The sequence below is a fragment of the Canis lupus genome, chromosome 19 (assembly GCF_048164855.1).
Source record: "Canis lupus baileyi chromosome 19, mCanLup2.hap1, whole genome shotgun sequence".
NCBI classification, from domain to species: Eukaryota; Metazoa; Chordata; class Mammalia; order Carnivora; family Canidae; genus Canis; species Canis lupus.
The window spans coordinates 37,656,223-37,683,238 of NC_132856.1; the positions used below are offsets into that span (position 1 = coordinate 37,656,223).

At 38.5% G+C, this 27,016-nt stretch overlaps 2 long non-coding RNA genes across 4 annotated transcripts in view; one reads left to right on the forward strand and one right to left on the reverse strand.

The window, feature by feature from the left end:
- The window catches only part of LOC140610156 (uncharacterized), a 47,619-nt gene that overhangs the window by 771 nt on the left and 19,832 nt on the right, over positions 1 to 27,016 (reverse strand). Inside the window, exon 2 of one of the 2 annotated variants that reach the window (XR_012011931.1) lies at positions 3,595 to 3,675. This is a non-coding gene — a long non-coding RNA (uncharacterized lncRNA). Of the gene's footprint in view, positions 2,204 to 3,594; positions 3,676 to 27,016 lie in introns of those variants that run through there. The other variant, XR_012011930.1, reaches the window with a different exon arrangement.
- LOC140610155 (uncharacterized) lies at positions 379 to 26,144 on the forward strand. 2 transcript variants are annotated; one of them, XR_012011929.1, is made up of 3 exons: positions 415 to 740; positions 17,653 to 17,883; positions 24,155 to 26,144. It is a non-coding gene; the product is annotated as an uncharacterized lncRNA (long non-coding RNA). The 2 variants fall into 2 exon arrangements; XR_012011928.1 differs by lacking the exon at positions 24,155 to 26,144 and having other exon boundaries at positions 379 to 740; positions 17,653 to 18,035.

The window sequence follows — 27,016 nt, forward strand, 5'->3', positions numbered from 1 at the left end:
CTTGACCATTTGTGCAGCTACACCCCAGAAGGCTCTTAAGCCTAGGTGGATGACAGTCTGGTAAGGCCAAAGAAAAGACCCAGAGACAGTGATGGAGACACAGGTCTGTTGAGGGAACTTACTCCTGTACAGGGAATCCAGGAGCAGCTGAATGGACAAAGCATCCGTTGCTGGGATGTAAGTGCAGCAAGTTTTTATTATCATAGCAACTAGCCTAGCAACTATCTGTAGCCTTTCCCCTCCTTGCACAGCCAGCATTCCAAGGAGAGCAAGGTCTGCCATCCGGACACTGTTACGAAGGAGACACTCCACCTCCCCAGAGCCCCTGACCTTGAACAGTGAACAGCACGTTCCTCTGCACATTCTGCTTGATGGGAATATAGTGGGAGGACAGGATCTTGACATTCTCAAGATAGTCATTAACAGGAACATCCAGGCTGTGCTTGCACAAACTAGCAATCCAGTGTGTACCGTACACCACGCTGCTAGAGATGGGTCTAAAGTATTTTTATGCCCGTCATTGGTATGTGGCATGAGGGTCAGATTTATTTCCCCTTTCATACTAAATGAACCTACATTGTAAAACTACTCAGCAGTAGTGAATAGACGGGGAAGATCTCCAAAAATGATGCCGGGCCACAGATCTCCCATCTGCCACAATGCTGGGACATGGTGATGAATTTTCATGGGGCGGAAAAGAACAACTATCCTATACCCAGAGAGAACAGCAGTGATCGAAGGTCAGTGAGAAATCTGTTTCAAAGCAAGACAAGTTTTGGACACATTCACACTTGCTGATAAGATACTGCCTAAACATGAACTGTTTCACAATTAACTTTACTTCATGTAATGCTACTCGTACATTGTATTTAATGATAGAGTTAGTTGTTAAGCTTTACCAACGTTGTATTGAAACACTGGTTTGAAAAGTAAATGTCTTTGCCCCAAATTAACTGTATTTATTTAAAAAAAAAAAACTGTATTTATTTACATTGTGCCCAAAATAATTTGGCTATTTTTTTTATTTTAATTTTTTTTAGTGAACTAACTGCTTTGGCGGCTGAACTGCCTCAACTGGCTAGAGATGTTGTCAGTATTTGATAAATTTTGGAAGTTTGACTGGTTTCCTACTCTGTATCAGTTGACTGTAAGAAGCTCCCAGGAGCTCCCATATTTAAAGGGATTCTGAGATCACGCTCAGCTAAGTGAGAAGACAGTTATTAAATGTTTAGTGATGCCCATCATGGATGTGTGGCAGGGGGGCGAGGATGCAGGGGTGTGGGGTAAGGAGTAGGTGGGAGTAGGATTTGAGTGGGCGAGAACCAGCACCTGTTAGGCATTGAACCAATGATAGTGCATCTGATGTTTACAACACTGGAGAAATGTACTGGATAATTGTTACACTTAAGGGAATCCTTGGTCCTTTGTTGAAGACAAATTGTTTCAAAAGTACAAATGTACTATTTACATTTCTTCACTGAAGGGCAATTTCTTTCCAAGTACATAGTCTTCTCCATTATTAAATGAAATTATTAAATAAATCCTACCAGAAACACAACAGCCTCCTTCCTATGATACAGAATAGCCATGTATAAATGCTGCCTGGCTTTCCTAACTTCTACAGCTGAATTGGCTGCTTGTGTGATTTGACCTTTTTTTCCTACATGCTGGTGAAGTTGAAGCATTAGGGAACCAGGAAAATCATAAAAACTGCAAGTCAGAGTTACTCCGTTTTGGGAGGGCAATGCATTAAAAAAAGCATCTCTTGTAATTATGAAGCTATTATAAAACATTTTAAGAAGGTGGAAGTGCATTAATTCTACCCAAGAGAGCAGACACAAGAACATGGCCTAATGTCATCTCTCAGAATAAATTTAATGTGTCAAAAGTTGTTTCATTTAAAAATAATAAAAATGTTCAAAATCCTATAAGACATTTTAAAATTAGAAGTCTATGCTGAGGAAAGGAACAGATACTTTTGGGGGCCTTAATGACTAATACAAATTATCAGATAAGTAATTGGGCCGTGGTAAGAGACAAGCCAAAATGAACAAAAGATTCTTCTTCATACAGACATAGAACATAAGCTGTGATGGCTTAGCATAAAATCTTAGGTAATTTTGTCTACTTCCAATTCCATCTATCAAATTGCTTTCGAATGCTACAAGGTGGGAAGCATAAATAAAGAAAACATAGGCTTAGAAAAATGGGGATTTGATCCTGAATCTTTCTAAAATATTAATAGCAGCAGTGGCTTCCATTTAAGAACCCTGACCATGTCCCAGGCACTGAGCTAGGCATTTTTTAATATATTACGACATATAACACTCAAAATAATCCTTTAAGGCAAGGATTATTATTATCCTCTAATGATAGATGAGGAAATCTCCTTTCCTTCAGAGACTCACCCCCAAATCCCACGATCGTAGTGAAAATAGTCTGTTAATATCCAAGAACAGAATTACATAGGCCTAGGCTGTCTGTCCAGTGGGCTTTATGGTGTCCATGAGAAAGGAAACAGAGAGCTGCAGATTTTGCTCAGTCCTCAACTGGATCTTTCTGGGCTCCTGCTGGAACTCAGAGAACAACTCTATCCGAGCAAAATCTCTTCTTGACACATCCAGACACATGACTTATTCTCTCACTCTCATCTTCTTGGAGACTGATAAATATCGTTGCAAAATTCAAACTTTCCTATCAAAAACTATCAATAGTTTAGCATCTAGACTGTGTTTCAATGTATACTCATGCACACACTTTTTGTTTTTACAACACTGGAATCGCATGAAACATGATCTGCGACACGCTGTTTTTGCTTGATCAGTGTGCTTATCTTTCCACATCAGTATACATAACTCTTCCTTATTCTTTTTAAAGACTGCCTAGAATTTCACTGAATAAATGTCTTGTATCTATTTAAACATTTCCCCACTGTGCCACATTTTGTGTATCATTTTTTGCTGTTACAGTTTTTTGCTTTTGTAAATACGCTGCCATAAACAACCTTGTAGGAGTATTTCTGGAGTAGAGATACCCAGAAGTACTACTGCTGGGTCGAAGAATTAGGAATGCAGATTTTTATTTTATTTTATTTTTTTTAATTTTTTTTATTTTTATTTATTTATGATAGTCACACACAGAGAGAGAGAGAGAGAGAGAGAGAGAGAGGCAGAGACATAGGCAGAGGGAGAAGCAGGCTCCATGCACCGGGAGCCCGACGTGGGACTCGATCCCAGGTCTCCAGGATCACGCCCTGGGCCAAAGGCAGGCGCCAAACCGCTGCGCCACCCAGGGATCCCAGGAATGCAGATTTTTGATAGATACTGCCCAATAGCCCTCAAACTGACTTTCACAACCAATGTCTTCTGCTCTGCAGGTGCTCCTCTCTTGCTTTGGGGCATGATGTTTAGACTATGTCTCCCTACCTTCTGCCCCTCTAATCTGTCTTCTTCACCTTTGCCTCCTCCTTTTGGTTCTTCTTCCCTCTCTCCTTGTCTGTTCTCCACTTCAGACTACTTTTATCCCACCACTGTTTTAACACCTGCTTACCTAACTATAACATGACATAAAGGCATATTTAAAATTTTAACTTACTTTCAATGAAGTTTTCTATTTTCACCCATTGAATAAATAATCCAGTAGTTTTATCTTTCTTTTGTCCTTCTTTCTCTCTCTCTAAAAAAAAAAAAAGCAAAGAAAAGAAAAGAAAAGAAAAAACAATATTAAGTTATTTTTGTGTGACCTTTGATTTCAATGACCCAAAGCAGGAAACAATGCTCCACCTTCAGCCCAGTTACACAACTCTAAAGTACAAAATGTCAAAATACATCCACATAGAAACTTTTAAATTCAGTTCCTGATCACAAATTATTTTTGATACATGATGCCGAAACATCCAGTTATTTAAATTTTTCAGATTTAAAAAAAATTTTATTTGAGAGAGAGAGCATGAGCAGGGTGAGGGCAGCGGGAGAGGCATACTGCCAGTCTGATGTGGAGCTCGATCCTGGGACTCTGGGATCATGACCTGAGTCTGGCTTAGCCAACTGAGCCACCCAGGCACCCTAAATTTTTCAGGTTTTAGATATGCAATGTCAGTAGTCAGAACAAGATATAAAGCTATCATGATCACAGAAGTGCTTGCAAGATTTATTTTTTTCCCCGACAAATATTTTGTTTTTTTGTTTTTTTAATTTTTATTTATTTATGATAGTCACACAGAGAGAGAGAGAGAGAGGCAGAGACACAGGCAGAGGGAGAAGCAGGCTCCATGCACCGGGAGCCCAACGTGGGATTCGATCCCGGGTCTCCAGGATCGCGCCCTGGGCCAAAGGCAGGCGCTAAACCGCTGCGCCACCGAGGGATCCCACCGACAAATATTTTGAATAGCAGAATAATGATCAAGGAGCATCTGCTTGACTTTCATTTCTGCATAACTGGTCTCTCCAAGGACAGGGCTCCACCTTGTACCATATACTTATGTCTCTTTAGGAGTCAGTAAACTGCCCTGGGCAAACACACAGAGGGCAGTTCAAGAACTTGAAACACCATGGAAACAAATCTTGCAGACTTTTATCCAGAAAAAAAAAACAACAACTTGATTTTCTGTTTCTAAGGTAAACACTGTAGAAAGGAATGCAAAATGGCTTTGTTTTTCTTTTAATTTAAATTCAATTAGAAAAATAGCTAACTTTGATGGAAAAACAGAAAAAACATCTATATGTCATGCAAAGCAAACAGCAAAGTTAAAAGACAATACCTAATAAATAGAAAAGTTGAAATTTCCTTGAACTACATAGAGCATAAGAGATGAAGAAATTACATATACATGTATGTTAGGGGAGGGAGGCTGTTTACACTTACTAAAAAAATTCTACAAAGATATCCAAATGCTAATATTGGTTATTTCTGGGGGTTGGGATTATAGGTAGTTTTCTTATCATTCTGCTCATCTGAACTTCTAATTTTTCTCCAGGGATCACAGATAGCTTATTTTTTTTAAAAATCAATAAAAGTTAAAAACATAAGTATTTGTAAAAGACTCAAGATATTTGAAATTCTTGGCAAAATTATCTAAAACTTTGTCGAACTCCAAATACTTGACACTTGACCTGATCAATTTTGCTAGACCCCCAAATTTCCACACTTTAGCAAGTAAAAAATGGTTCACAGAGTTGATAACTAGTACAATAAAATGGAAATTCCCAGAAATATTGATTAAAGATGGCCAGGCAATTTGGTTGTAGGTATTAAACAATTCAGTATTTGCCTATGATGGTTAATAAGAAATGGCATTTTCTATCACCGATTCGTTTCCAAAATATTTTAGGAGCTTAGAATAATGAATAATTTCAAAGTGATTCAAACCAATACGTACCCCAAGTGGAATTTCTTCACAAACAGTACTGGGTCTGTTACATAAGCTATAGCCGGTTTGGCTTGCCAAAGGACAAACATATTCAGGTGCCAAGGGATGTTTGTAGTTTACACCTTAAATTTACTGCAACTTCAAGGCTATGCTTTGCAGCATTATGTATAATAGCAAAAGCCTGGAAACAATCCAAATGATCACAACCAAGAAACTGGCCAAATAAACCATGGTGCATCTATCCCATGGAGGACTATGTTAGTGACGAAGGAATGGGCGCTGTATCTCCTCCCATAGTATAATCATTAGGATATCTTGTTAAGAAGGACAAAAGGAATAAGGGACAGATTTATAGTATGGTATCTTTGGGTGAGAAAGGAGGAGGGAAAAAAATAAAATATATATGTTTGCTTATATTTTCAAAAAACTGACATAATTGAAGTGAAAATAAATAATTGAAATGGAATAATCAAAAAAAATTTTTTAATGATTACCTAAAGAGAGAAGAAGGAGACAAAGTAGAGTAAATGGGTGTGAGGATAGAAGGTAGATTTCTAGAACTACTTTATTGGGTAGTTTTGGGCTCAGGAACCATATGAATGTTTTGCATACTTCAGTGTTTTAGACAAAAACAAAAACATTTACTGGGTCTTTTTTTTTTTTTTTTTTTTTTTTTTCATTTACTGGGTCTTGATTGAAGTTTGCTTTAGCTAACAAAATCTTTCACTTTACCTAAGTTGGAATCTCATCAACGAAAATTAGAAATGATGAAACTGGGCAGCCCAGGTGGCTCAGCGGTTCAGCGCCACCTTCAGCCCAGGGCGTGATCCTGGTGACCCAGGATCAAGGCCCACATCGGGCTCCCTGCATGGACTCTGCTTGTCCCTCTACCTATGTCTCTGCCTCTCTCTCTCTCTGTGTCTCTCATGAGTAAATAAATAAAATCTTAAAAAAGAAAAAAAAAGGAAATGATGAAACTTTCTGGTGTCATTATTCCTGAAACTGAACGTTTTGCCAATTTGATCTGGGAAGCCAAATTTTATGTTTCCATAAGTATTCGTTTCTCTCCTACCAGTGTTTCTGTAATACAGATTGAGAGTTTAGTGTCAGAAAAAAAGATAAGTGGGATTTGGGGGGTTGTTTTTTATTATTAAAACTTTACTTTTTAAGAATAGGTTTAGGCTCACAGCAAAACTAAGAAGAAAGTATAAAAGTCCCACATACCTTTGCCCTACATACAGATGCACAGCCTCCCTACCATCCACATCCCCAGCAGAGTGGTACAGTTGTTACAACTGATGAACCTGCACTGACATCATATTCACCCAAAACCCATAGTTCACATTATGGTTCACTCTTGGTGTTGTACATTCCATAGGTTTGGACAGATGTAGGACACATATCCATCATTATATCATAGAGAGTGTTTTCACTGTCCCCCCCCCAAAATCCTCTGTGGTCCACTGATTCATCCCCCTTTTCTCTACCCCATCCCCCAGCAACCACTGGTCTTTCTATAGTTTGCCTTTTCCAGAATGTCATGTGGTTGGAATTATACAGTATGTAGTCTTTGCAGATTGGCTTCTTTCACTTAGTAATAGGCATTTAAGGTTCCTGCATGTCTTTTCAAGTGGTTTTTAATATACCAGTATCATCTATAAAGAAACAAACCTCTTATTCTTTCAGACCCCTGTTCTGGTGTTTCAAAATAATCAAAGAAACTGATATTTAAATGAGTGTTTATTTTTTTAAATGAGTGTTTACTATATGCCAGGCACTCTAACTTTAAACATTACATTTATATTTTCTCACTAGATCTGTCCAATGATCTACAAGGTCAGTACTCTCATTGTTTTCATTTTACAGATGGAAAGCTAAAAATCATAGAGAAGTTATTCTCCTGCCCAAAGTCACATCCTTTTTCTTACAACTTTATTGAGCTATATTTCACATATAAAATTCTCTCCATTCAAGTGTACAACTCAATAATTTTTAGCTAACTTTACAAAGTGGTACAACCATCTTCATAGTATTCCAGAACATTTTCGTCCTCCCAATAAGATCCCTCCTGCCCATTTGTAGTTAATCCTTGTTTATATCCCGAACCACAGGCAACCACTAATCTACTTTCTGTTTCTGTATTTCTGAGCATTTCATATAAATGAAATCATACCATATGTGGTCTCCGGTGTCTGGCTTCTTTCACTTGGCATAATGTTTTTGAGGTTCACTCACAATTGGCATATGTCAGTAGTTCATTGGTTTTTATTGCTGAACAGTATTCCACTGTGTGCGTGTGTATGTTTATCCGTGTTTTTCATTTTTGGTTTTCTTTGTCTACCCACTTTCCAGCTGATGGATGTTTTGGTTGCTCCAGTTTAGGGCTATTATAAATAATGCAGTTATGAACATTTGTGCAAAAGTCTTTATGTGGACTTATGTTTTCATTTTCCTTTTCCTTTCTCTCTACCAAAGAGTGGAGTTGCATATTCTATAGTGGTTTTATGTTTATCTTTTTGAAACTGTCAAAATGTTTTCAAAGTGACTGTACTATTTTACATTTCCATCAGTAGTGTATGAGAGAGTTCCTGTTTCTCCACATCTTCATCAATATGTGTTACTGTCTGTCTTCTTTCTTACAGCTGTTCTAATGAGGGTGAAATGGGATCTCACTGTGGTTTTTATTTGCATTTCCCTAATGACTAATCATGTTGAGTATCCTTTCATATACTTCTTACCCATTCATTTGTTTTTTTTTTTTTAAAGATTTATTTATTTATTCATGATAGACATAGAGAGAGAGAGGGAGAGGCAGAGACACAGGAGGGAGAAGCAGGCTCCATGCCAGGAGCCCGACGCGGGACCCGATCCCAGGATTCCAGGACCGCGCCCTGGGCCAAAGGCAGGCGCTAAACCGCTGAGCCACCCAGGGATCCCCTTAGCCATTCATTTGTGTGTGTGTGTGTGTGTGTGTGTGTGTGTGTGTGTGTAATGCCCACTTACATCTTTTGCCCTTTCTTTTTTGATTTGGTTATTTATCCTACAATTTAATTGAGCTTTTATGTTTATAAACTCTTAATACAAGTCCTTGATTGGATATGTGTTTTGCCAATATTCTCTCCCAGTCTAATTACTGTCTTTTGATTTTCATAATGGTATCTTTTGAAGGGCAAAAATTTTGAATTTTGATGAAATCGAAATTATCAATTTTTCCTTTTACTAATTATGCTTTCTTTGTATTGTACCTAAGAAATCTTTGTCTAATTCATAGTCTCAATGATCCTCTTGAATGTTTTTTTCTAAGAGTTTTATTGTTTTATCTCTTACATTTAAGTCTATGATAAATTTTAAGTTAATTTTTGTGTATGGTATGAGGTGAGAGTCTAAGCTTATCTCTTGCATATGGATATCTACTCATCCTAGCACCTTTTGTTAATATATTATCCATTCCTCAGTAAATTACCTTGGCATTTGTTTTTTAAAAAAATCAATTGACTATAGATACAAAGATTAATTTCTGGACTCTCAATTCTATTCCTTTGTTTTATATATTTATCCTTGTGATAATAGCACAGTATATTGATAACTGCAGCTAAATGGTAAGTTTTCAAATCGGGAAATGAAAATCCTCCAATTTCATCCTTATTCAAAATTGCTTTGGCTAGTCTAAGTATTTCCATATAAAGTTTAGGATCCCTTTGTCAATTTTGCCCCAAAAAGATATGCTGGGATTTTTACAAGAACTGCACTGTATCTACAGGTCAATTTAGAGATAACTGACATCTTAACAATAATGTGCCTTCCAATCCGTGGACATGAAATGCCTCTCCATTTACTTAAGTCTTCTTTAATTTTCTTCAGCAAAGTTTTGTTATTTTCGGCATACAACTCTTGAATTCTTTTTTTAAAAATTTATTCAGGGGATCCCTGGGTGGCGCAGCGGTTTGGCACCTGCCTTTGGCCCAGGACGCGATCCTGGAGACCTGGGATCGAATCCCACATCGGGCTTCCGGTGCATGGAGCCTGCTTCTCCCTCTGCCTATGTCTCTGCCTCTCTCTCTTTCTCTCTCTGTGACTATCATAAATAAATAAAAATTAAAAAAAATAAAAAAATAAAAAATAAAAAATAAAAAAAAATAAAAATTTATTCCTAAGCATTTTACTATTTTTATACTATTGTGAATGGAATTATATTCTTAATTTCATTTTTGTATTACTCATTGCTTGTTTATATACACAAATACATTTGATTTCTGTATATTGATTTGTGTCCAGCAATCCTGCTATACTTGTCTATTAGTGCTAAGAGTGTGTGCATATGTGTGTGTGTGTGTGTGTGGTGTATGTACAGATTATTTAGAATATCCTAAATACAAGGTCATATCATTCATCAATAAAAACAATTTTGCTTTTTCCTTTCTAATCTGCATACCTTTTATTTCTTTCTCTTACCTGATTTCACTGGCTAGAACCTCCAATATAATGTTGAATAATAATATGATGTTGAATAAAAAAGATGACAACAGATATTATTGCTTTGGTCCTCATGTTAGGAGGAAAGCATTCTTTCACCATTAAATGTGTTTTTTCAATGTAGATTTTTCATAGATGCCCTTTGCCAGATTGAAGAAGTTCCCTTATATTCCAAGTTTGCTAGGAGTTGTTTTTTTTTTTTATCAAAAATGGGTATTGAATATTGGCAAAAGCTTTTTCTATGTCTACTAAGATGATCATGTGGTTTTTGGTGTATTACCTTAGTTGATTTTTAGGTGTTAAACCAACCTTGCATTCTTGGGATAAATCCTACTTGCTTATGGTGCATAATCTTTTTCGTATATTGTTGGATTTGGCTAATTTTTTGTTGAGGATTTTCACATCTGTATTTATGGGCAGTATTGGTTTTAGTTTTCCTTTCTTATTATGTCTTTTTCTAGCCATAACATCTGTGTGATATTGGTCTCATAGAGTGAGTTGCAAAGGTTTCATTGTCCTCTATTTTCTGGAAGAGTTTGTGCAATACTGGGATTATTTTTTCTGCAAATAGTAAAATTTAATAAAATTCACCAGTGAAACCATCTGGCCCAGGACTTTTTTTGTGCAAAGATTTTTAATTACTCATCAAATTTATTTCCTTATTGAAAGTCCATTTAGTTTTTAAACATTTCTTCTTCAGTCAATTAGTTTGTATCTATCTAGGAATTTGTCCATTTCATTCAAGTTATCAAATTTGTTTGTATAAAATTAGTCCTCAAAGTCACATGATTTTAAGGAGTGGATCTTAGATTTAAACAAAAGAGGTCTAAATCACACCCCTAAGCTCTACTGTTATGCATACTGCCTCCCATTCATTTATTATTCAGTATGCTGATGGAAAAACCAGGCATCAAATGGCAGGCATGACGATGGTCATTCAGTCTAGTTCTCAGAAGTCATAGCAATGACATGACCCATCTACCAGGGACATGATGTGCAAGATAAACTGGAACAAATACATTACAAGTGGATCCTCCTGGTTTCAAAATTCTTCCTAGATGTTTTCTGATGTGACTTCTTGACTACGCTCTGAGGTCAAAAATCATTAGGGTACATGCATCTGAATGGGTGTCATTGAGCAGGAGCAGACTGTAAACATAATATAATATGTTTACATATTATATGTAATATGTAATTACATATTACATATTACAAAATGCTCACAGAGCATTTTCTGTGATGGGGGCTTTTCATGGGTAGTATATACTCCAATTTTTAGTAGTTTTGTGCATTCTTATTAGCCTAAATGGAAAACCATACTTGTTAATAAACAGAAAAATACAAATTCCAGTATTTTATGATTAAGACCCTAGAGATCATCTAAGCTAACTCTATTTTTTATAGATAAAGAGAACAGACACAGTAAAAAGGAAATAGCTTTTGTGAAGGTCAATAAGGCACTTGATAGCAAAGTCTTCACTGAAATGTAGTCAGGTTGGTTGGGGGAACAGATATACAGAGGAGAAAAATAAAAGACAAGGTAAGTTGTTCAGGATGGCATGGTTACTGTCTTGGTGACTCACCATCTTTTAACTCTGGGATTATTTTTAAATAACTATAGAAATATTTAAGAATCTCAAATGTATAGCATTAATATTTTCAGGTTAAGAGGTCCATGAGTTTGGGGCCTTTTATGTATGTATAATGTTTAAGAGAATTTGGCCTAATGAAGCAAGAGGTCATCCTTGTGATTCTAATTTTAAATGTGTACTTGATTTAGGCTTGTGATTTTAAGTTCAAATCATAGTAAGGCTTGTGATTTAAAGTTCAAATCCATAGTATTATGGAACTGAATAATTTAATAGAACTGAAGGCTTACCATATTTAGAATTTTAATGTATTAGATTTATAAGTTATATAAGTATTCAAGAAGATTTTGTTAAGTCAGACAGTTACAGTACTTAAAAGGAAACTGAATAAATTAAATGTATAAAAGCAGTTTAAAAGGAGTTTGTAAATAGGACCAAACATTAATCAAAGGCCCTTTAAAAGTGACTTTCTGGGCTTATAAGCAAAATAATAAGATTTGTAATATAAATGTAAAAGCCTAAGAAATACAAGGTATTTTTAAAATTCTAACTTTGATATATCAAAGATTTTAAAAAATCAATGTTACTTATAAATAATCTCTTTTGCACACAAAAACTACCATTGAGGACCTTAAAAGTTACATTTACCAAGCAGGAGCAGTATATCTCTTGGTTTAGATAGGCTGTCATTTAACAGGCATGTATGAAGTGCCTACTGTATACCAGACACTATGCTGGGTGCCAAAGATTGAGGAGTTCACAACCTCCTAACGGTGGCACTCACACGAAAATTCTAAAGCCAATCTGTACAGCTATTGCCAGGCAACCCAAAGTAGTGAGTTGCTTAACATTCTCCATAAAATAAAGCCCTGCTACTCTGTCAGGGAACCATTTTGAAATAGTAGAACATGACAAATATAGGGATCTTTTGAGTTTCAAGAGTCTCCTTAAATTAGTCAAAAGATTTGTAAGAATGTATGGTAAGAAATGGCTTATCCTGTCCAACAGCACTTTCCCTCCCCTGCTCCAGGCTGGATCAAAATTCCCCAGGCCTGGAGCAAGCTGGAAAAGGGGTGAGGGGCAGGAAAAAAACTGATGCATCACTTGCAAAGGGGACCTATATCTTGTCATTCTGGCCAAATTCCTGGTAAAGAGGAGGACAGGTCTCTCCTAGATAATTTAGAACATTTGAGAATGGAAGAGCAACGTGCTTGTCCCCAGGGAGCCTATAGGTCACAAGACCCAGAATTCCCCAGGACCTGTGTGGTGAAGTTTATCTGGACAGAGTGATCCTTACTAAGTGGCTTGGGAACAGCAACATGATCCCAGGTGGCCCTGAAGGGCACAGAAGTGGAATCTTCCTCGTCAAGTGTGGGGCTGGTGTATTGGCACTGTGCCGAGCATCCTCTATGCCTATTTCAACCCACCCTGACAATGGCCATAGAGGGAGGCAGTCTCAGGATCTGTACTGAATGCATGAAGAAATCAAGGCTTTGAATTAAATGAGGTGCTCAAGGACACACAGCTCGACAGTGGTTGGAACGAGGACTGGAATGCATCCCTCTAACTCATATGTTATGTTGCTCCCCATTAAATTATATATAAAACCTATCAGCTTTCTTGAGAGATGGATGAGGTGGAGACCTGCCTTCATCCCTTGTAGCATGCAGAGAATGGCAGCAAGCCAAAGGCAAGAACCTAAGCAGAGAAAAAGATAATTCAGGCCCTGACTCAGCATTGTTCTTGATGACAGTTAAGCTAATGGAAGCTACAAAACAAAGCCAAGAAAATTCTTTTTTCCTCCCTTTGCTGAATAGGATCTGGCTGCTTGGGGGTCATTGAAAGGCCCTGGTCCATATCATTATCATGAGCCCCACACTATCCTTGTGCCCTTGTCAGCATTCCATTTCTCAGTCTACCTACTTGTACAAGAAGAACCCCACAGAAGGGGAGTCAGGGATTTTTTTTTCAAGATGGAGATAAACTTTTGAGCATACTGTTAGGAGAAAGAATGATTACAAACAGCACACATAGTAGGATCCAATTTTGTCTACTGTATACATGTGAATGCATTTGCACAAGGAATAGGCTCTCTCCAGACAGTAGAATGAGAGGTAATTCTATTAGCTTCAGGGCCCCAGAGCTAAGTTAGGTAAGGTGCAAATCTTGGTGCCAGCTGGCTGGAATGTGAATCCTCACTCTGCCTCTTTTTGTCTGTGGGACATTGAGTTAAATGACTGAAACTCTTGGCGTCTCAGGTTTTTCATCTGTGAAATAAAGGTACTAGCAAAACTTCTCTCATAGAGCTGTAATGAGGATTATGTCAATTGTCCCTGAACTGTGCTTAGCATATTCAGCACATGCAAGCACCCGGTTATTAGGAAGAATCTTTCCCCCTTCTTGTGAGAAGCCAAATCCAGATTCCTGGCTTCATACCTACTTTACTGACCACCTGATCCAACCGCCTTCTACAGCTATGGGGTCCCAGAATGGTGAAGCTCACTCCAGAGCCCAGAGCTCCAGCCACCATTCCAGTCTCCCTCCATCCTTTCAGAGACTTCTCCCCCAGAGCATCCTCTGTGCCAAAGTGCCTCAGAGTGTCTCTCTTGCCACTCGTCAGTGCCCTCAGGTTCTGTGAGCTTAGACAGGGAGAATCTGGCTGTAAAAAGCTGTGTCATGGGGAATCCAAACCAACCCCACTGGATACTCCTAATCTGAGGAATTCTGAATTCCGCCTAATTTAAGGCACTGACAATGCAGACTATAAAGAACTGCAGAAACTATTGCGTTAAGAACCATGTCACCAAAAAAAAAAAAAAAAAAAGAACCATGTCACCAACATACAACCTAAAGAGAAATATTCTATCAGATTGAAATAGGAGACAGAATCTAGATAGAGCAAGAAAGAGACTTATCTCAACGTCAAGGTTTGTTTTCTGCTTTGAGTCACAGAGGCGTAAGACAAGGAGAAACAGAACTCTGTGAGACCAGTTTCAGGGACCTTGCATAAAACATTCTTTGAACTTGTGCCTCAGCAAGGGAGGGGGGGTGAGAAAAAATGAGACAAGACTAAAGATGATTTGAAGTTCTTAGAACTCTACATCTGAGGGCTATGGAAGTAGACAGACTTTGCTTTAAATGCCTTATTCTCTGCTTGCTGTGCAACCATGGACACATTATCCGACCTCTTCTGAGTGTTGGTTTCCTTACGTGAATGATGAGCACAATTCCTAACTCACAGGGTAAATGTTAAGAGTTATTTAAAAAAAAAAAACAAAAAACAATACATATATGATAGTCCCTTCCTTACTTATAAAACTCAGGGGCAGCTAAGTGGCTTAGTTGGTTAAGGGTCTGGCTCTTGATTTCAGCTCAGGTCATGATCTCAGGGTCATAAGATGGAGCCTAGTGTTGGGCTCCACACTCAGAGGTAGCCTGCTTGAGATTCTCTCCCTCTATCCCTCCATGCTTCTCACTTTCTCTTAAATAAATAACTTAAAAAAAAAAGAAAGAAAGAAAACTGCACCCAAAGATCAAATAGCAATTTCTGTTTAAGGCTTATGTATTTCACTTTGTGATAATTTGGCTGTGAGGAAAAGGAATATATATAGAACACCTGGAACCTGAAAATATCTGGACTTAGATTTAAATCCTATGTCTGCCAGTTACTTCCTTGTACCCTTGAATAAGTTGCCTCAGTTTCCTCAAGTGTACAGTGGGACTCATCACAGTGGCTAACTCAAAGGGGTTAAGGATAAAGCTTGTAAAGTATTTGGCATGACCCCTAACATTCTAAAAAATTGACTATTTATTTTTGGTTTTGTTTTCATTTTCCTAAGAATTATTCATATAATTGCCTTGTACCTTTCTTTTACTTATACCTTTCTTTCAATTTATGCCTAAAGATTTTCCATTTCAGAGCCTGGCACATTTCCACTGCAACAACTTAATCCATATAAATCTTGGACAAAAAGAACACACACACACACACACACACACACACACACACACACGTTTGCTTAGATAGACCTAAGAAACTGACATGAAAATAATAGAGCGAAACAGTTTCTCCATTTTAAAAGCATCTGACCCAGTCTAAGACAGCTCAAAGGGTCCATCTGCAGACTAAAATGAAGAGATCACAAATATGTCCAATAGAAAATTACTACTCAGTCTGCTCAGAGAGAGTCTATAAAGTCCCTGGCAGCCCAATTAAGTGTGAGTGAGGAGGGAATGAATGTTTGTTAAGTAACTACTAGGTGTCAAGGGCTACACTTATATTCTCTGACTTACCAATCATATCACCACATCCAAGCATGTCACAACTAATGCCAGGCACAGTGGGCTTCTTTGTTCTCTTTTGTTCTTTTGAAACATTTCTTTGAACACTTAAAAGACCCTAACTCATCAATTCCTCTCAATAACCCTTCAAAGTAGGATTTATCATCATGTATTAAACAGGGAACTAAGGCACAGAGAGGCTAAGTAGATCCACCTTAGGTCACACAACTAATAAGTAACAGAGGCAGAATTTAACCCCAGCACTAAATTATACTGTCCTATTAGTTGTGAAGCTGTGTCACCCAAATGAATCATCAATGGGCTGGCCACTCTGTGAGAATATTGTATATTAGATTGCTTCATTGACTATCACACAGCTTGTGGGGAAGGGATGGGGGTGGGTACGAGGGAAATCTGGCCATTATAAATACTAATATTATTGTTGTTGTTATTAGATTAGGTAATACATTCATGTAGTTCAAAATTCAGAAGGTACAAAAGATATGCAGTAAGTGCCCTCTATCTCTGCCCATGCAGTCAGCATCTTGCCCTGGAGAAAACAGTGCTATTAGTTTCTTAAGTATCTTTCCAGAAGTTTCTCACATCTATACAGGCAGTTAAATACACACACACACACACACGCACACACACACACACACAGAGATTTGAGGTAACATATTATTCACCCATTTTTGCACCTTACTCTTCTCCTGAGACCCTGTACTAGAGACCACTCCATATACAGAGCTTCCTCATTCCTTTGTGAGGGCTGCCAATTACTCTATGTGTGATTCATCCTCTATTGGATATTTAGGTCGTTTTCAGCCTTTTGCTGTTACCAATAACACAGCAATGAATAACTGTCAATAGATCATTTTTCATGTTTGATAGTACATCTAATAACATTCTAGAAGTGGAATTGCTGGGTTAAACACTATGTGTATTTGATAGGTATTCTCTTCTTCCCCTCTACAGAGATCACTCGAATTTCAAAATATGTGATTTCTGTTATTCTTATTTATGAGTGTCTGGATCTGTCTGATTAAAATGTCCTTAAAATTTCAACTACTTATCTGCATGACCTGAGATGCTGATGCTGATAAAAGGCAACTTTCAATCATAGCTCATGATTTCAAATTTTTATTTTCATCAAAAGGGTATTTCCCATTGATCAGTTGTGCAGACAACAATATAAACAGCACCCCCTAGAGTTGTGCACAACTGTATATGGCGACTCTGGTTCTGTCTGAGATTTCATTTAGAAGTGCAGAGGAAGAGATGTTCTGTTTAGTGTAAAACACATTTAAGACCCCTGTGGCCCCACATAAGACACAGACAGTTACCTTATAAATGCTGCTTGATGCTAATAGTGGTGGCTGAATTTCAATACCCTTTCTGAGAGCTTGCAAACTTCAGGACATTTTCACAGCAATCTCAGATGACCTAGCTGAAATGACACTTTAAACCTTGCGCCAAAAGGAAGGCCAGATGTCGGTGGCATTTTGTCCTTGTCAAAGAATAGAACACAGAGTAGTCACTGACCTACCAGCTTTTGACTCCTGAATGCTGAATTATCATCCATAGGAAGTAAGATGGTGGTACCCAGGGAGTTCTGTCTTGGAGACAGAAGGGGTCAGCCTAGCAGAGCTAAGCTTCATTAGATTTAGATACATTCACAAGTGTTTATCACTCATCCCGTGAGATACATAGAATTAGTTGTGTTTTGCTTTCCACCAAGCATCCCGATATCCTAAATTAGATTTGAGATCAAGCTGATATTCACAGGCCTGGCCTGCAGAGGTTGGATGTTCAGGGAATAGGAAGGATCTTTTATACTACCAGCAGGACAGCTTGGCAACTGGGGTGTTGGAAATGAGATGCTGTGGAGGCTGCCATGTTCACTCCTCCCTTATCTCTGGCATCTTATCTTTGCCTTCACAGAAAAGTGACCACAAAGGAGGTGCTGGGAGGAGGAAGGATGTAAAAGAACTGTGGATGGAGAAGGATCGTGTCTAATCCTCAGCAGCCGCAAGAGCTCAAGCTCTAGTGATAAAAAGATCTAGCAATAATCCAACCTCTCAACAAAGAGACTTAATATCCTGAGGGGTGAGATCCACTCAGCCGCACAGGGTCATCAGCTGATTTAATCCAGCTGGGTTTTGTACAGATACAGTAAGTGACTGTAAACTCCTCTCTGCTTGGGTTTCCGGGACTGATCACATTTTAAGAGAGTGAGTGAATGAAGTAACTCACTCTCTGGCCTGATTTTATGTGATTTCCATATCTTAAAGATACAGTTTATTAAATAAACGAATTATGCCCACTTTGCTGCTAACCTAAAGGCAATCATTTCTCTTAAGTCTGGAAGCCTGTCATTTCCTTTCATTGTCGTGTAGTGTAGTGACACCTAGTGGGAGATACAAGGGGAGCACCCGAGCAGGAACCTGAGAAAAATCTGTATTTTTGGTGACTATTTCCAGAAAGTTATAGAAATTGGGATGTGGGGCTGGGGTACCAAATCTAATCTAAAAGCTCCTGTGTGTTTCCTCCATTGCTGATAACAAGTGTAGCCTTATCTCCTTTTAAAATCTTTATGACCTAAATAAGGCAGAGAAGTGCCAGTCAACCCTCTTCTGCCTAAAACATTTCTCCCACAGAAATGACATTTGTTTTAGGCCCAGAAGAGGCCCCAATACAGTCAAAGACTGGAATGGCTAAGGCAGTTAAAGAAAGTAGCCCTGTGACTGGCCAGGGTGGATATCAGCAGGATCAGCAAGCTAAGAAACAGCCTATTTAGTCTCATATTAGTGAAGCTTTGAAAGACTTCTCTGCTTCCCTCCCAAATATTTCCCATCAGTACTTGGATTTCCATCTCTTTCTAGCTCATTCCTTTGGCACTGGAAAACTTTGCACGGCCCTCAGTAACACATACTAAGTGCAAATGACCCTGACATGGGTAATAGCTGGGGCCTTGCTAACATTCCAAGGAAGGAAGGTAAAGCTGAGAGCAACTGACTTATAAGGAAGCTAGAAGGGGAATTTCTACGTGGGATCAAACTGGATGACCTCAAGAGTTTCTTGTATGGTTATAGCAACTTGCTGAGGTCTAGACCCTGGTAAAAATAGAACAAACACAGTCATGGCGAAAAGGTTAGAGTCTGGGGGTGAGGAGGGGGGAGGGACAAGAATTAAAATGAGAGGAAAGGTAGGAAGAACCCAAGACCCTTTGTCATCTCCAGACTGTAGTTACACACAGCACTTTTGATACCAAATGCATAGTATCTTTTCAATGCCACTTCTCCAACTCCCTAAAACCAGCAAAGTGTTCTATGATCCAATTCAATTCTCACACTATCTACCTGGAGTAGTGTCAGATCCCACAAGTAAACGGTTCAGTCTCACAAGGCTGTCCCCACTGTAGGTGCCAGTACCAGGTTATCACTTGCAACCACCTGGCAATACATTCAGGGGTTCCCACCATCTCTCCTCAGGCTCATTAACTTACCAGAACATCTTACAGAAATCAGGAAATACTTTGCTTACTATCACCAGTTTATTATAAAGGATATTTAAAAGGATACAGCCTTTATAATATATTATAAATGAACAGTCCAGTGAAGGGGTGCATACGACCAGATCTAGAAGGGTCTGGAGGACAAATGCTCCTATCCCATGGAGTTGGGGCATGCAGACTGTTCATCAATCCAGAGGTTCTCTGAACCCCATTTTTAGGGAGTTTTATGGAGATTCTGTTACACAGACACAACTGATTAATTAATCACTGGATATTTACCCCAAAGACGCAAAGGTAGTGATCTGAAGGGCCATCTGCACCCCAATGTTTATAGCAGCAATGTCCGCAATAGCCAAGCTATGGAAAGATCCCAGATCTCTATCGACAGACGAATGGATAAAGAAGATGCGCAATGGAATACTACTGAGCCATCAAAAAATGAAATCTTGCCATTTGCAATGACGTGGACAGAACTAAAGGGGATTATGCTAAGCAAAACAAGTCAATTAGAGAAAGACAATTATCCTATGATGTCACTCATATGCAGACTTTAAGAAACAAAACAGAGGAACATAGGGAGAAGAGAGGAAAAAATAAAACAAGACAAAATCAGAGAGGGAGACAAAACACAAGAGACTCTTAATCATAAAAAACAAACTGAGGGGATGCCTGGGTGGCTCAGTGGTTTAGCGCTGCCTTCAGCCCAGGGCGTGATCCTGGAGACCCGGGATCAAATCCTGTGTCGGGCTCCTTGCAGGAGGCCTGCTTCTCCCTCTGCCTGTGTCTCTGCCTCTCTCTCTGTGTCTCTCATGAATAAATAAAATAAATAATCTTTAAAAAAAAACACACACAAAAAAAAAACAAACTGAGGGTGGCTAGGGTGGGGTGGGGAATGGAGGGATGGGGTAACCGGGTGATGGGCATTGAGGAGGGCATATGATGTAATGAGCACTGGGTGTTATATAAGACTGAGGAATCACTGACCTCCACCTCTGAAACCAATAATACATTATATGTTAATTATTTGAATAATTAAATAGTAAAATTTTAAAAAAATCATTGACTATCACTGGCCATCAGTGATTAAGGACTATTTTTAGAAGTCAGGGAAATGGGGCTCCATCCTCTCACCATGCCTGGTCTTTCTGGAGTAATGACCAGCCCTCATCCTGACATGATCTAGGAGCCCCCAGCCACCAATCATCTTGATAGCATACAAAAAATTCTCTTGTTGATGTGGTAAACAAAGGCAAAAGAAAAATTAAATTTCTTTGCTACCTACAGCCCACTGACAAGTCCCTGAAACAGACAGAATGATATTCCTCTAGGACATAGCTGCCTCAATGCTGATACTTTGCTAAGGGTAAGAGGCAATCTTAGCCTGACCCCCAGGATCCTGTAGGTAAGTCTACTTTAACATTAAAAATTCCTTTGGAAACTTCTTTTATCTCTACCCTGTAAGATATATGTTGTCAGTCATCCCCCAAGCATATGACCAACTGATACACATCTGAAGGGGCTCATAACTTAGGTTTTATAATATAATGGTAATAAATGACCATTTCCTAACAGCAGCTAGCCCCCTCGAGGTCCTGGAAACCTTGCTTCCAAAATTCCTTAGAGATTTATACTCTCCCTAACCCCCTTCCAACTTGAAAATATATAGTCGGACACTTCTCATTGAGGTAGGAAAGATACTATAGGGCTCTAAGCCCACGATCAAGAAAGAGCTGCACTGGGGTCATGAAGAGTGGTCCATTATATACTTTCAAGTTGGAGGTAGTTAAGGATAGGGTAAGGCTCTAAGGAATTTTGGAAGCAAGGTTTCCAGGACCTCGAGGGCACTAGCTGTTTTTGGGAAAAGATAATTTATTACGTCTAATAAAACCTGAGTCATGAGACCCTTCAGATGTATATCGGTGGCTCATACGCTTGGGGGACGATTGCCAACATGTATCTTGGGGTATTTAGAGATAAAGGAAATTTCTAAAGGAATTTTTATATGTTAAAGTAGGCCTACATGATGGGGTGGAGTCAGGCTAGGATTGCCTTTTGCCTTTAGCAAAGTGTCAACATGGAGGCAGGTGAGTCCCTAGAGCAATGTCACTGCATGTTGCAAGGACTTGTCAATGAGCTGTAAGTAGTAAGGAAATTTAATAATGTTTCTTCTGCCTTTGTTTCCCACATCACTCATGACCCCAGTGCAGCTCTTTTCTGCCCTCAGGTCCCATACCCATGCTTTCATAAAACCACCTTTTTGCACCAAAGACATCTCAATAATTTTTTCTTGGCCATCAACTTCAAATCCTAACATCTTTCCTACATCATTGTCACTCCTCGGATTCCAAAGGAGCTGTATACCAAATACTTGGGACTAAAGTCAATTATTTATTTGTTATTATATCACACACCCTCACAGTCCCTCCCACTCAAATTCCAACTTTAAATACTCCAAGAGAGCATTTTTAAAAACCTTTCTCAGGATGCCTGGGTGGCTCAGCAGTTGAGCACCTGTCTTTGGCCCAGGGCGTGACCCTGGAGTCCCGGGATCGAGTCCAGGGATCTAGTCCCACATCAGGTTCCCTGCATGGAGTCTACTTCTCTCTCTGCTTATGTCTCTGCCTCTCTCTCTCTCTCTCTCTCTCTCTATGTTTCTCATGAATAAGTAAATAAAGTCTAAAAAATAAAAACTAAAACCTTTCTCAGTGAATTTGGCAAGGTTTAAAACTTTGCAACTGATCCTTTTATTTATTTATAAAAACAGAAAAATCTGCCCTCAGAAGCTAAAGAGTAGCAGCAACCAAAAGAGAATTCACTGAAAATTTAAGCACATAGGCATTATATGGGCCATTAGAACTGCAATTCAGGAGACAGGAACTCAAGTAGAAACCTGATCCATGCTCCAAGAAAAACAGAGGAAGTAGAGTTACAGAGGTAAAAAGTCCTCTATGCAAAACAGGGATTGGAATTCAGTTAATTGGAAAGCACCTGGGTGGCTCAGTGGTTGAACATCTGTCTTTGACTCCAGTACTGGTCCCAGGGTCCTGCGATTAAGTCCCCCATTGGGGTCCTCGCAAAGAGACTGCTCCTCCCTCTGCCTATGTCTCTGCCTCTCTCCGTGTGTCTCTCATGAATAAATAAATAAGATCTTAAAAAAAAAAAAAAAAAGAAACTCAGTTAATTGGGATTGGTTGGGTTAATATGCAAATGAGGGATTGAATCACATCAAATTGCATTGGCTCTTTTCCAAGTAAAGAATTCAAAAGAAGCCAACTCAACAGAATGCCAAAGATTCAGGTGTTATGGTGATGAGCAAGTTAGGTGCAGGGTTGAGAGCTTGCTGGCAAGAAGTTCATTGGTTCCTCTGACAAGAAGGTAAAAATCCCTCCTCTTTTATGGCCTCCTGACCCTATTTTAAGAGATGCACAGCTAGGTTTGCTTGCTCTATTTTAAAATCTCTTTTTATAATAGACTTGTGAATTGTATGAAATATTTGAGTATGAAAATATATAAAAGAATAATATATCATGATCAAAGGTGGTTTGTCTCAAAACGCAAGGTTGTCTTAACACACAAAAATTGATCAATGTAATTCACAATATTAAGATAATAAGAGAGAAAATCCATATAATCATTTCAACGTATGTAGAAAAAGCACTTGACAAAATCCAATTCGTGATGTTTTTAATAACTCAGAAAACTGGGAATAGAAGCCCACTTTCTCTAATAAAGTGTATCTTTGAAAAACCTACAGCTAAGATCATTTTTTTTAAGTTTCTTAATCATTTACTTATTTTTCTGTGGACTACTTTTTAATATTTTTTTCCTTTGCTTTTTTCTTTACTTCTTTTTTCCTATCTTTCTTTCTTTTTTAAAAAATTTAACTTCAAGTTAGTTAACATACAGTGCAGCACTGGTTTCCGGAGTGGAATCCAGTGATTCATCACCCACATACAACATCCAGTGCTCATCCCAACAACTACCCTCCTTAATGCCCATTACTCACTTGTCCCAACCCCTACCTTCCTCCTCTCCAGCAACACTCAGTTTGTTCTCTATATTTAAGAGTCTCTTATGATTTGCCTCCCCCTCTGTTTTTATTTTAATTTTCCTTCCCTTTCCCTATGGTGATATGCTTTGTTTCTTAAATTCCACATATGAGTGAAATTATTTGATATTTGTCTTTCTCTGACTTATTTTTTTAATCTTTTTTTTAAAGACTTTATTTATTTATTCATGAGAGGGAGAGAGAGAGGCAGAGACACAGGCAGAGGGAGAAGCACACTCCATACAAGGAGCCGGACGAGGGACTCATCCTAGGTCTCCAGGATCACACCCTGGGCTGAAGGCAGCGCTAGACCGCTGAGCCACCTGGGCTGCCCTTTCTGACTGACTTATTTAGATTAGCACATACATTCTAGTTCTATCCATGGTATTGCAAATGGCAAGATTTCATTCTTTTTGATTGTCAAGTAATATTCTTATATATTATGTTATAAGAGATAGATACAGATACAGATCTTCTTTATCCATTCATCAGTCAACAGACATTTGGGCTTTTTCCATAATTGGGCTATTGTTGATAGTGCTGCTGTAAACATGCACCCCAATGATTAAGATCATTCTTAATGGTAAACTATAGAATACTAAGATTGTGAACAAAATAAGGATGCCTCTTCTCACATCTATTCACCAATGTACCTGGAGTCCTAGCCAGTGCAATAAGGCAGGGAAAAAGAAAATAAAAGGCATAGATTGAAAGGGATAAAGTGAAATTGTCTCTACAGAACACACTTGTTTATGAAAGTTCAGAACAAACCACCCCAAAATATGCCACTTTAGTGTATTGACTATTTTGAGCTGAATGTGTTTGAGAAACAATAGATGTGGGAAGGGTTCTCTGACCTCCCCTTTCGTATCTAAAAACAGGTTACGGGATGCCTGGAGGGCTCAGCGGTTGAGCATCTGCCTTTGCTCAGGGTGTGATCCTGAAGAGCTGGGATCGAGTCCCAGTCCCACGTGGGGCTCCCTGCATGGGGCCTGCTTCTCCTTCTGTCTATGTCTTTGTCTCTCATGAATAAATAAATAAAATCTTTTTAAAAATAAAAAATAAATAATAAATAAAAACAGGTTACAAATTTTCCAGTGAGACTTCCCTGTGGCAAGAAGAAAATATGCTTATCACCAGGCACTGGGATAGACCCGGAATAAAAACCTAAGATAACCTTATCTTCTAGTAGCTTCTCTCCAAATATTCTCTAGTCACTCTCCCACAATTTACTGCCCCTTGACCAAGCTCCTTTGTTTATTACCTCCCCACAATTTAGTGGTTTTGTTTACAAAAGGTATACAAACTTTGGTTCTAATGGTTTGCTCAGGTCTTCATTTTCCTTCTGAAGACTATGAAATAAAATGTGTATTTTTGTCCTATTAATCTGTCTTATGTCAGTTTAATTTTTAGGTCCAGCACAGAACTTAAGAGGGTAGAAGGAAGGCTTCTTGTAAGATCTCTATACTGAAAACCATGCAATATTCTGAGAGAATTTAAAGATAACCATACCATGCTCAACACATTGGATGATTCAATATTATTAGCATGTGAATTCTTCCCACATTGATCTATAGGTCATAATTTCAGTTATACTCTCAGCAGCCCTATTTTGTAGAAATTGAAAAGCTGAGTCTAAAATGTATCCAGAAGTGAAAGGACCTAGAATATCCAAAGAAATCTTGAAAAAGAAGAACAAAGTTGGAAGTTTGAAATGAATGAAGAAATGAAATACTGATGGAAGGGTACAGGGATGGATTGACTGAGAGACAAAGAGACATTTTGTTTCTTATAACAAAATGTTAACAGTTGAAACTAGGCAGTAGGTATATGGGTTTTCACTCTAACATTCTTTAGATTTTTCTGTACATTTGAAAAAATGTCATCATAAAATGTTGGGGAAAACTTCTATGAGTCTTTATTGAAGGTCTTTTGGAAGGGACAGCTTAAGTCACATAGGAAAACCTTCTATGTGTATGGTGAAAGAGAGTGGTCTAGTTTCATTCTTCTGCATGTGTATGTCCAATTTTCCCAGCACCATTTATTGAAGAGACTGTCTTTTTTCCAGTGGATAGTCTTTCCTCCTTTATCGAATATTAGTTGACCATAAAGTTCAGGGTCCACTTCTGGGTTCTCTATTCTGTTCCATTGATCTATGTGTCTGTTTTTGTGCCAGTACCACACTGTCTTGATGACCACAGCTTTGTAGTACAACCTGAAATCTGGCATTGTGATGCCCCCAGATATGGTTTTCTTTTTTAAAATTCCCCTGGCTATTCGGGGTCTTTTCTGATTCCACACAAATCTTTAAATAATTTGTTCTAACTCTCTGAAGAAAGCCCATGGTATTTTGATAGGGATTGCATTAAATGTGTATATTGCCCTGGGTAACATTGACATTTTCACAATATTAATTCTGCCAATCATGAGCATAGAATATTTTTCCATCTCTTTGTGTCTTCCTCAATTTCTTTCAGAAGTGTTCTATAGTTTTGAGGGTATAGATCCTTCACCTCTTTGGTTAGGTTTATTCCTAGGTATCTTATGCTTTTGGGTGCAATTGTAAATGGGATTGACTCCTTAATTTCTCTTTCTTCAGTCTCATTGTTAGTGTATAGAAATGCCACTGATTTCTGGGCATTGATTTTGTATCCTGCCACTCTACCGAATTGCTGTATGAGTTCTAGCAATCTTGGGGTGGAGACTTTTGGGTTTTCTATGTAGAGTATCATGTCATCGGCGAAGAGGGAGAGTTTGACTTCTTCTTTGCCAATTTGAATGCCTTTAATGTCTTTTTGTTGTCTGATTGCTGAGGCTAGGACTTCCAGTACTATGTTGAATAGCAGCGGTGAGAGTGGACATCCCTGTCTTGTTCCTGATCTTAGGGGAAAGGCTCCCAGTGCTTCCCCATTGAGAATGATATTTGCTGTGGGCTTTTCGTAGATGGCTTCTAAGATGTTGAGGAATGTTCCCTCTATCCCTACACTCTGAAGAGTTTTGATCAGAAATGGATGCTGTATTTTGTCAAATGCTTTCTCTGCATCTAATGAGAGGATCATATGGTTCTTGGTTTTTCTCTTGCTGATATGATAAACTCAAAATGGATGAAAGATCTAAATGTGAGACAAGATTCCATCAAAATCCTAGAGAAGAACACAGGCAACACCTTTTTTGAACTCGGCCACAGTAACTTCTTGCAAGATACATCCACGAAGGCAAAAGAAACAAAAGCAAAAATGAACTATTGGGACTTCATCAAGATAAGAAGCTTTTGCACAGCAAAGGATACAGTCAACAAAACTCAAAGACAACCTACAGAATGGGAGAAGATATTTGCAAATGACATATCAGATAAAGGGCTAGTTTCCAAGATCTATAAAGAACTTCTTAAACTCAACACCAAAGAAACAAACAATCCAATCATGAAATGGGCAAAAGACATGAAGAGAAATCTCACAGAGGAAGACATAGACATGGCCAACATGCATATGAGAAAATGCTCTGCATCACTTGCCATCAGGGAAATACAAATCAAAACCACAGTGAGATACCACCTCACACCAGTGAGAATGGGGAAAATTAACAAGGCAGGAAACAACAAATGTTGGAGAGGATGCGGAGAAAGGGGACCCCTCTTACACTGTTGGTGGGAATGTGAACTGGTGCAGCCACTCTGGAAAACTGTGTGGAGGTTCCTCAAAGAGTTAAAAATAGACCTGCCCTACGACCCAGCAATTGCACTG